The following is a 12,381-nucleotide window of genomic DNA, read 5'->3' on the forward strand; positions in this document are numbered from 1 at the left end:
ATCTTAAAATTTGTATGGAACCAGGAAGGCCCCGAGGGTGCCTGGGTGGCTCAGTTGGTTAAGCGACTGCCTTTGGCTCAGGTCATGATCCCAGGGTCCTGGGATCGAGTCCCACATCGGGCTCCCGGCTCAGCGGGAAGCCTGCTTCTCCCTCTCCCACTCCCGCTGCTTGTGTTCCTGCTCTCGCTGTCTCTGTCTCTGTCAAATAAATAAATAAAATCTTTAAAAAAAAAAAAAAAAGAAAGAAAAGACCCCGAATAGCCAAAGGAATGTTGAAAAAGAAGATTGTGGCATCACAATCCCAGACTTCAAGCTCTATTACAAAGCTGTGATCATCAAGACAGTATGGTACTGGCACAAAAACAGACACATAGATCAATGGAACAGAATAGAGAGCCCAGAAATGGACCCTCAACTCTATGGTCAACTGATCTTCGACAAAGCAGGAAAGAATATCCAATGGAAAAAAGACAGTCTCTTCAACATATGGTGTTGGGAAAATGGGGCAGCCACATGCAGAAGACTGAAACTGGACCATTTCCTTACACCATACACAAAAATATGCTCAAAATGGATGAAAGACCAAAATCCTAGAGGAGAACATAGGCAGCAACCTCTGTGGCCTCTGCCTCAGCAGCTTCTCGCTGGACATGTCTCCAAAGGCAAGGGAAACATGCAAAAATGAACTATTGGGACTTCATCTAGATAAAAGGCTTTTTGCACAGCAAAGGAAACAGTCAACAAAACCGAAAGACAACTGACAGAATGGGAGAAGATATTTGCAAATGTCTTATCAGATAAAGGGCTAGTATCTAAAATCTATAAAGAACTTATCAGACTCAACACCCAAAGAACAAATAATCCAGTCAAGAAATGGGCAGAAGACATGAACAGACATTTCTGCAAAGAAGACATCCAATGGCCAACAGACACATGAAAAAATGCTCCACATCACTCTACATCAGGAAAATGTAAAATCAAAACCACAATGAGATACCACCTCACACCAGTCAGAATGACTAAAATTAACAATTCAAGAAAGAACAGATGTTGGTGAGGATGTGGAGAAAGGGGAACCCTCTTATACGGTTGGTGGGAATGCAAGCTGGTGCAGCCACTCTGGAAAACAGTATGGAAGTTACTCAAGAAGTTGAAAATAGAGCTACCCTACGACCCAGCAATTGCCACTACTGGGTATTTACCTCAAAGATACAAAAGTAGTGATCCAAAGGGGCAACTGCACCCCAATGTTTATAGCACCAATGTCCACAATAGCCAAACTATAGAAAGAGCCAAGATGTCCATCAACAGATGAATGGATAAAGAAGATGTGGTATATATATACACAATGGATTATGCAGCCATCAAAAAAATGAAATCTTGCCATTTGCAATGACGTGGATGGAACTAGAGGGTATTATACTAAGTAAAATAAGTCAGTCAGAGAGAGACAATTATATGATCTCATTCATATGTGGAATTTAAGAAACAAAACAGGAGCATAGGGGAAGGGAGGGAAAAAATAAAACGACAAAATCAGAGAGGCAGACAAACCATTAGAGACTCTTAATCATAGGAAACAAACTGAGGGTTGCTCGAGAGGAGAGGAGTGTGGGGATGGGGTAACTGGGGGATGGACATTAAGGAGGGCATGTGATGTAATGAGCACTGGGTATTATACAAGACTGATGCATCACTGACCTGTACCTCTGAAACTAATAATACGTTATATGCTTATTAATTGAATTTAAATTAAAAAAAAAAAAAGAATTGTCCCTCCAGCTCCAGTTATTACCTCCCACTTCCTCGTCAGCCATTATAGGGGTGAGATATAGACTGCCCAGCTCTCCCTCTGCCCTCAAGGAAGTCCTTGCTCCCAGGCCTGCCTCACCAACCACCATGTCACTATATGGCAATCTCTCAGGAACCTGTTTTGTAAGCTTTGGAGAGTGGATTATTTCATCTTTTCTTCTTAGGTAAAATGAGAAATTAAACCACAGGAGAACCAAGAGTCTTGCCCAAGGTTTCGGATAGTATGCTTTTTCCAATCCATGCTGCCTTTCATTCAAAATAGATAAAAATGTATACAATTTTGAGTCAACAAGGTTAGATAGCCAGACAGACCTGGCTACGCTGAACTAGACAAAGTGTTTTTCGTCTGTGACTTATTATCCTTAACTTAAAAAGGCTACCATGAGAATTCAGTAAAATTCAATAAAAAATTGTCTACCACAGGGCCTGATTGTTTACAGAAGACCCTCCTTAAACGCTTACATCTCCTCATTTTCCCTAGTTTAAAAAAAAGTGCGTATTTTTTTAAGTTTTTATTTAAACTCCAGTTAGCTAACATACAGTGTAATATTAGTTTCAGGTGTACAATATAGTGATTCAACACTTCCATACAACACCTGGTGCTCATCACAACAGGTGCACTTAATCCCCAGCACCTATTTCACCCATCCCCCCACCCACCTCCCCTCTGGTAACCATCAGTTTGTTCTCTATAGTTAAGAGTCTGTTTCTTGATTTGCCCCTCTCTCTTTTGTTTTGTTTGTCCTTGCTCATTTGTTTTGTTTCTTATATTCCACATGAGTGAAATCATATGGTATTTGTCTTTCTCTGCCTGACTTATTTCGCTTAGCATAATACTCTCTACCTCCATCCATGTCATTGCAAATGGGAAAATGTCATTTTTTTATGACTGAGTAATATTCCATTGTATATATACAGCATCCCTTCTTTATCCATTCATCAATCATGGACACATAGGCTGTTTCCATAGTTTAGCTATTATAGATAATGCTGCTACATCGGGGTTGCATGTATCGCTTTGAATTAGTATTTTTGTATTCTTTGTGTAAATACCTAGTATGCATTTGCTGAACCATAGGGTAGTTCTATTTTTAACTTTCTGAGGAAACTCCATACTGTTTTCCTGAGTGGCAAGACTTCATCAAGATAAAAAGCTTCTGCAAAGCAAAGGAAACAATCGACAAAACTAAGATACAACCTACGAAATGGGAGAAGATATTTGCAAATAACATATCTGATAAAGGGTTAGTGTCCAAAATATATAAAGAAGTTTATGTATTATTTGTATTTTTTTGTTTAAAACTTATATAGCTGTGTTTTAAGGAAACTCTAGGTAGCTATGTTCTAAAACATATGTGGCTATGTTTTAAAGAAAAAAATACAAGTAATGCATGTTATTTTCCCACAAATAGTTACTCTTTTCCAAATTTCTGGGTTTCTGATAGAAAAAAAAAAGTCATGACACAGTAAAAGGCAGTTCTGCTTAGAAATAATAATTAATACAATGATATGAGAAGAAACTTGAGAGACATTGTGAAGATAAGTTTCAGTCTGACAAAATCCCCAGAAAACTCATCCTTGTGTAAAGCAAGGGAGTGACCCAAAGGTATAATAAAAATGGAAGAAAAAAAAAAAGTGAACACTGGTATAGAAATCCAAAGATAGAGGAGAAAGTGCTGATCCAGGATGGTGGCCTGGCCCATCCTTGGAGCCCTGGATTCCTACTGCTCATCTCCAGAACAAGTAGAATCCTCATTTTTCTATAATGACAGCCTTGGGACAGCCTACTCCGCAAACTTCTTTTTAAATAATTGTTGAGTCTCTGACAAAGAGTTTTAACTTTGCTAGGCAGCATGGCCCACACATGTTCTTGGGATAGCAAAGCACACTGTGGTCCTCTAGCCTCTACAGCTCTTATGCAATGTCCCCAGCACAAGGATACAAGGTTTCTGGAATCTCTGTTTCTACTGAGGCCAAAACTAGAAATCATTCTTTGTCAAATACATGACATTTGAGAAATGGCATTTCTTTTTCATGTACTTGAAAGCATGTCATTAAAGCACTGGCAACTTTGAAGTTCCCCTCCAGCATGTAACTGGTGGGAACAACAGGCCATCTCCTTAAAATAGCCATCTCCTTGCTTTGTTCACTGTGTGCTTGCTGGTGCCATCAAAAAAAATTTTTTTTTTGAAATTACAAAGACTGTGAATGATTTGGAAATGATTTTCTTTTAAAGAAGAAGGAAAAGAAGAAGAAGAAAAATTGCCAAGCAAAACTTTGAAAAGAAACACTTTCTACTCGGGGTTCCTGAGTGGCTTAGTCTTTAAGCATCTGCCTTCAGCTCAGGTCATGATCCCACGGTCCTGGAATCGAGCCCCACATCTGGCTCCCTGCTCCGCGGGAAGCCTGCTTCTCCCTCTCCCACTCCCCCTGCTTGTGTTCCCTCTCTTACTGTGTCTCTCTCTGTCAAATAAATAAATAAAATCTTAAAAATAAATAAATAAAGATTAAAAATTAAAAAAAAAAAAAGAAACACTTTCTACTCTTGTACAGACAGCACTCCTGCCACATTCATCATACTCTTGTTCTCCTTTCACGGTAAAGGAACCTCCTAGGTCGTCATCACTCATCGGTTGCTACATAGAAAGATGCTGGTAACAAGGACTCCTGTTACCCCGAAGCAGTTTTGTTTTTTTTTTTCCCAGCCATACAGGCAACACCCTGATCAGAAGCAGATCTCTGAATCACGGCATGTGAAAGAGATTTTGTCAAGAAAGGGGACATCATGGAGAGCACTTCTCTACCACACAGAAGAGGGAAATCTTCAAAAGCACCTGGAACTATGAGCAGATGTTTCACTTTTTCTAAGAAAAAAAGAAAATCCATTCTTGTTTCACTTTGGAAAAGAAATATACATCTTTTATCCATATTACCTTCCAGTTATTCGTACTTAAACGAATCAAATAAATCAATTAAAAACCCTACAGTCATCATTACGGACACTATGGAAAAACAGCATGCTTTCTTGGTTAAGCTGCCAAGATGAAAAAAGAGAGCTGTGACTGATACCCTTTTAACTCTTTTTTTAAAACAGATTTTAGGAAGGCCTGAGTGGCTCAGTCGGTTAAGTGTCTGCCTTCAGCTCAGGTCATGATTTAGGGTCCTGGGATGGAGCCCCGCATCAGGCTCCCTGCTAAGTGGGGAGTCTGTTTCTCCCTCTCCCTCTTCTGCTCCCCCTGCTTGTGCTCTCTTGCTCACGCTCTCTCTCAAATAAATAAATAATATCTTTAAACCAATAAATAAATAAATAAAACAGACTTTATTTTTTAGAGCAGTTTTAGGTTCACAGCAAAACTGAGAAAATACAGAGATTTCCCATATGCCCCCTGGCTCCACACATGCAAAATCTCCCCTATTATCAACATCCCATAGCAGAGTGGTATAGTAGCTCTAATCAAGTAACTAACCTTCATTGGCACATCATTATCACCCAGAGCCCATGCTCTACATTAGAGTTCATTCTTGGTCTTGTACATTCTGTGGATTTTGACAAAGGTATAACATCATATATGCCATTGGAGTATCTCAGAATAGGTTCACTGCCCTAAATATTCTTTGTACCCTAATTATTCCTCCCTCCCCCAACCCACTGATCCTTTTACTGTCTACTTAGTTCTGCCTTTTCCAGAAGGTCATAAATTTAGAATCATACAGTAGATAGTCTTTTCAGATTAGCTTCTTTCACTTAGTAATATGCATTAAAATTTCCTCCATGAATTTTCATGGTTTCATAACTCATTTCTTTTGGGGGGGCTGAATAACATTCCATTGTATGAATGTACCACAGTTTATGTATCCATTCACCTACAGAAGGACATTTTGGTTGCTTCCAAGTTTTGCCAGCTGTGACAACATCTTTTCATATACTTCTTTCCTACCTGTATATATTCTTTAGTGAGGTATCTGTTCAGATCAATTGCCTATTTTTAAGTTAGGTTTTCTTATTATTCAGTTTTTAAGAGTTCTTTGTATCTTTTGGATAATAGTCCTTTATCAGATGTCTTTTGCAAATATTTTCTCTCAATCTGGCATGTCTACTTATTCTCTTGAGTGTTTCACAGAGCAGAAGTTTTGAATTTTAATGAGGCCAAGCTTATCATTTATTTCTTTCATGAATCATGCCTTTGGTGATATATCCAAAATGGCATCACCATACCCAAAGTCATCTAAATTCTTTTCCTAGGTTATCTCCTAGGAGTTTTGTAATTTTGTGTTTTTTAAAGATTTGAGAGAGAGAGCACACACACGTGTGAGAGAGCGTGTGTGAGGGGGGAGGGGCAGAGGAAGGGGAAGAGAATTTCAAGCAGACTCCCCACTGAGTGTGGAGCCTGACCTGGGGCTTGATCGCACAACCCCAAGATCATGACCTGAGCTGAAATCAAGAATTGGAGGCTCAACTGACTGAGCCACCCAGGCACCCCTGTAATTCTGTGTTTTACAGCTAGGTCTATGACTCATTTTGAGTTAATTTTTGTGAAGACTGTAAGGTCTCAGTCTAGATCTTTTTACATGTGGATATCTAGTTGTTCCAGCACCATTTGTTGAAAACACTACCTTTTCCCCATTTTATTGTCTTTGCTCTTTTGTAAAGAATCAATTGACTATATTTATCTGGGTCTATTTCTGGGATCTCTATTCTGTTCTATTGGTCTATATGTCTATTCTTACACCAATACCACATCCTCTTGATAACTGTAGCTTTAGAGTAAGTCTTGAAGACAGATAGTGTCAGTCCTCCAACTTCCCTCTTCTCCTTCAATATTGTGTTGGTGACCCTAGGTCTTTTGCCTCTCCATAAAAACTTTAGAAGCAGTTTGTTAATATCTACAAAATAACTTGCTGGGATTTTGATTGGGACTGTCCTGACTCTATAGGTCAATTTGGGAAAAACTGACATCTGGACAATATTGAGTCTTCCATCCATGAACGTGTAATATCTCTCCATTTATTTGGCTCTTTGATTTTTTTATCAGAGTTTTGTCATTTCCCTCATATAGATCTAAGGAATCTATATTTTGTTAGATTTATACCTGAGTATTTCATTTATGGAGGTGCTAATGTAAGTTTTATTGTGTTTTTAATTTCAAAATCCCACTTGTTCATTTTGGTATATAGGAAAGCAATTGACTTTTGAATATTAGCCTTGTATTGTGTAACCCTATTATAACTGCTTATTAGTTCCAAGAGTTTTTGTCAGTTTGTTCAGATTTTCTAGACAATCAGATCATCTGTGAACAAAGTGAGTTTTATTTCTTCCTTTTCAATGTATACCTTTCATTTCCTTTTCTTTTCTTATTATAGTAGTTATGACTTCAAGTACAATGCTGAAAAGCAGTGGTGAGAGATCTTGCCTTGTTAACCTGATCTTAGTGGGAAAGCTTGAAGTTTGTCACCATTAAGTATGATATCGGCTGTAGGATTCTGCCAATATTCCTTATCAAGTTGAGGACATTCCTCACTATTCCCATTCACTGAGAGATTCTGTCATGAATGATTGTTGGATTTTGTCAAATACTTTTCCTGCATCTATTGATAGGACCATGTGATTTTTTTCTTCTTTAGCCCATTTATGTGATGGATTACATTAATTGGTTTTCTAATGTTGAACCAGGCTTGCAAACCTGGAACAAATCCTTCTTGGTCACTGTGTATAATTCCTTTTTATATATTATTGGACTTGATCTATTAATATTTTATTGATCCTTTTAAATTTGAAATGCTAAGAGACATAGCTTATATCAGAGAGAAAAAAACTGTGGGGGTGCCTGGGTGGCTCAGTCAGTTAAGCGTCTGGCTTCAGCTCAGGTCATGACCCCAGGGTCCTGGGATCGAGCACCCCATCGGGCTCCCTGCTCAGTGGGAAGCCTGCTTTTCCCTCTCCCTCTGTGTGCCACTCCCCCTGCTTGTGTTCTCTCTCTCTCTGCCAAATAAATAAATAAATCTTTTTAAAAAAAGAAAAAAACTATGAATCCATGGTTCAACTTTAATGTCATCTGGATAGATAGAACATTTGATAGATCTCTGAAGTGATCTGGGTGTTCTCAGATTTCTCTTTTCAAAGAAATTTACATGATCAACACATCAGCAAACTGAAAAAAGAAGGAACCATCCTTAATATCAATATAGGTACATAAAAAACCTTACCGAAAACATCATATTTATGGTGAAAATAGTGAATGCTTTCCACCTAAGTTTGGGAACAACGTAAAGATGTCTACCATCATTATTTCTATTCATTATTATGCTGGAGATCTGCTGAAGAAATATTTGCTTATCTCGGGGCACCTATAAGATGCAAGAAGTACTAAACATAAGTGAAAGATTAAGAAATTACGTTGATTATAAAATTCAACACCCAAAAAAATGAATACTCCCATTAAAAAATGGACAAACAACATGATTAGACATTTTTCCAAAGAAGACATACAGATGTCCACCAGACACATGAAAAGATGTTCAACATCATGCATTATCAGGGAAATACAAATAAAAAATGAGCTATCACCTCACACCTGTCAGAATGGCTAAAATCAACAACACAAGAAACAAGTGTTGGCAAAGATGTAGAGAAAGGGGACTGTTGCACTGTTGGTAAGAATGCAAACTGGTGCAGCCACTCTAGAAAACAGTATGGAGGTTCCTCAAAAGGTTAGAAGTAGATCTGGCCTACAACCAGCAATTGCACTACTAGGTATTTACCCAAACAATACAAAAATACTAATTCAAAGGGATACATGCACCCCAATGTTTATAGCAGCATTATCAACAATAGCCAAACTATGGAAACAGCTCAAATGTCCATCAACTAACTGATGAAAGGATAAAGAAAGGGTGGTATATATAACACAATGGAATATTACTCATTCATAAAAAAGAATGACATCTTGCCATTTGCAATGGCATGGATGGAAGCTGGAGAGTATTATGCTAAGTGAAATAAGTCAATCAGAGAAAGACAAATACTATATGATTTCACTCGTGAGGAATTTAAGAAACAAAACAAATGAGCAAAGTGAAAAAAGGAGAGAGAGGTAAAGCATGGAGAACAAATTGATGGTTACCAGAGGGGGAGGTGGGGGGGGATGGATTAAGTAGGTGATGGAGATTAAGGAGTACACTTGTTGTGATGAGCACTGGGTGTTGTATGGAAGTGTTGAATCACTATATTGTACACCTGAAACTAATAATACACTGTATGTTAGCTAACTGGAATTTAAATAAAAACTTTTAAAAAAGGAACAACATGGAAAATAATGACCTAACCAAAGATGAACTCATGGATTGATATTTGGACAAAAACTTGACCACAACCAGTGTTTAACTAAAAAATTGTGGTGTTCTTTGAAAGAAGTCTGCCTATCTTGAGAACCTAGATTTTCAACACTTGTGACCATCCAAACAAAAGATCAAAATCAACTGGATATTACAGGCATGTTGCCTTGTCAAAGGGCACCTCATGGTTTAATTCTCTTGCTCAAGCTAAGTAACAACTGCCTTTACACTAAGGTGTTTAAAAAATAAAATGTAGCTTTACCTTGTCAAGATTTTAAATGTGTTTTTTGTTGTTCAGTGTACTAACAAAGAATATAGGTATTATTATATCACAAATTAAAAACTATTTTGATAACTCTACTTCACTGTAGTTTCCTTTGTAATCCACTTTATTTTACTTTATGCATTTAGAAACATTACTCTGAGGAGACTCCAGAGGCTTCACCAGACTAGCAAAAGATCCATTGCACAGAAAGCTTAAAAAGTTCATGGTTTTTCTGGAAAGTTGCAATAGAAATATCTGATGAAGTGGCACCTGACTGGCTCAGTGGGTGGAGCAGGTAACTCTTGATCTCGGGATTGTAAATTCAAGCCCCATGTTGGGTGTAGAGATTACTTTAAAAAAATAAAGTCTTTATAAAAAAAAAAAAAGTAACTGATGAAGACAGCAATATGTCCTCCAAGTATTGGAACCATCATGAGCAATCTCATGAGATGAATTATGATCTCAGCCTCTCATTATAGCAATTGGAAGACAGCCTTCTGCTTGATTTAATGATAATGACCTCAACAACTACCAGTGATTTAGGCCAGGAAGCTGCCTAGATTCCTGCTTTTGACCCTGAAAAGAAGTCCAGAACCCTACTTATAGTTATTGCAACAATGATTCCACACCTTTAAGAGGAAAATGCCTCCTCCATGTGTGCGCTCTCTCTCTCTCTCTCTCTCTCAAATAAATAAAATCTTTTTTAAAAATGGGGTGCCAGGATGTCTCCGTTGGTTATGCGTCTGGCTCTTGGTTTTGGCTCACATCATGGTCTTGGGGTCACAGCCTGGGGGTCGTGGGATTGAGCCCTCCCCCCGTCAGGATCTGTGCAGAGTCTGCTTGTCCCTCTCCCTCCCCCTCTGTCCCTTCCCCCTCTAATAAATAAATAAAATCTTCAAAAAATAAAAAAAGAGGAAAATGAGCATTTTAGCCACTTCCCCAGATTCATGTGGGTTTTTTTTAAGATTTTATTTATTTATTTGACAGAGAGAGAGAGCCCACGAGCACAAGCAGGGAGAGCTGCAGGCAGAGGAAGAGGGAGAAGCAGGCTCCCCACTGAGGAGAGCTCAATGTGGGGCTTGATCCCAGACCCTGGGATCATGACCTGAGCCAAAGGCAGTTGCTCAACCAACTGAGCCACCCAGGTGCCCCAATCCCCAGATTCATGTTGTATACATTGCCTAAATCTTATGTTTACTTGTGCCTTTAGCCCCAGACATGGAATCAGCTATTTCTCCAAGGATCCTTGGTGTTCCTTTTAGTGGAAATAGTATTAGAGATCACAGTACTGGACATTAAAGTGTGTCATGGGGTCAAATTGTTCCTGGGCTATTTCAGTGGGACAGCGAAACAGGTTTTTCCTGTAAAAGAATATCATGTTGTTACTTCAAAAGGTCAGGGTTCCTAATAAAATTCTTGATTTCCTCTAAACTGAATATCTTATACTAATCCTTTTCCTGATAAAATTAATATAATTATTTATTTAGTTTATCCCACAATTTACATTAAAAATAATATAACATCAGGGTGCTGGGGTGGCTCAGTTAAGGGTCCAACTCTTGATTTTGGCTCTGGGCCAGGGTTGCGAGATCGAGCCCCATGTCAGGCTCTGTTAGGCTCCTTTGGGCTCCACTGGGCTCTGGGGCTCAGCGGGCTCTCCACTTGAGATTATCTCTCTCCCTCTGCCCTTTCCCCCAGTGGCATGTGCACATGTGCATGCTCTCTCTCTCTTTCTCTCTCAAAAATACATAAATAAATATTTAAAATAATACAGTATCAATACAATTATTAATTCTAAATATGGTTCAAAACTTTCTAGTGATTCCTTTTGGTTTTAGATGGTAACTGTTCTTAGCTCCTAATAGAAAGATCTCCTCTGTCTTGAAATAATGGGAAAAGCCTAGGAGAGTTTCCATATAAGAGATCTGTTTCCATACAATAGTTTATTTGTCATCACCCTCTGGTCCATCAGCAATGACTTAGTTATAAATACAAGGCTCATATGATTTCCAGCTAAAAATCAATTTATCTCCTTTTCTTTAATTTCTAGTGACATCAGAATCCTTATATTCAAGTATATATACTTTTAACTTTGTTAAATCCTGACCTCATCTTCAAAGATATTAAATTTTTGCATCTTTTCATGCCTGTAAGCTCTTGTCATTTTAAATGTGCAAAATTCTCTTATAAATTTAAAATATAATAAATTGTTATTCTTAAGTTTGCAACATATATATTGGAAAGACTCTCCCAATTAGTATTACATTGACCAGTACCAATCAAATTTTTAATTTTTCTTCAGGGAAATCAAGGAGGTAAGTAGTACTTGCTTTATAAATCCACCAATGAGAAAAAATAATAATAATACAGGCAATACTGCCTTTGAGGTTTTGTTTGGAAGATTCTTGGCTCCTAGGTGAAATTCATATTAGGATTCTTATTTTAATTGCTAAACATAAGGTAGAACAGCAAATTCTCAGAAATCATTGGATAAACACAAATATATATTACTTTAATATAATAAAAATTCAAATTCCATCCAGCCAACTTAAAATATAATATTATATAACCAGAGCATATAAAAGGGGGGGGGGGAAGCCACTGATTAGAAACTGAATCTTACCCAGAATATTCAAGAGGAAACTTTTTATACATTCATATAATTCCAAGATTAACTAAGTCCTGCCAGAATGATTTCCTAAAACACACCATCTTTTCCCATTACATCTTAATTGCAATTAAAATCCTCTGTTTTATCATATTTGCATAGGTTTTAGCTATTTGGGTTTTAATGCAGAAGTCCCAATGCTTGCCATGCCCCAAATTCCCAGTTTTGCACTCTGTAATAACTGCATGTATCAGTACGAATGAAACACAAAATCATGTTCTTTAAAATCAAGGTAAATCCATCGGCTCTCTAGCACTCAGGCCTTCAAACTACACTACCAGTTTTCATGAGTCTCCAGTGCAGG

Source organism: Mirounga angustirostris, unplaced genomic scaffold (genome assembly GCF_029215605.1).
Source record: "Mirounga angustirostris isolate CCGP_5_RB_7025 unplaced genomic scaffold, mMirAng1.0.hap1 SCAF_8, whole genome shotgun sequence".
In the NCBI taxonomy this organism is placed as follows: domain Eukaryota; kingdom Metazoa; phylum Chordata; class Mammalia; order Carnivora; family Phocidae; genus Mirounga; species Mirounga angustirostris.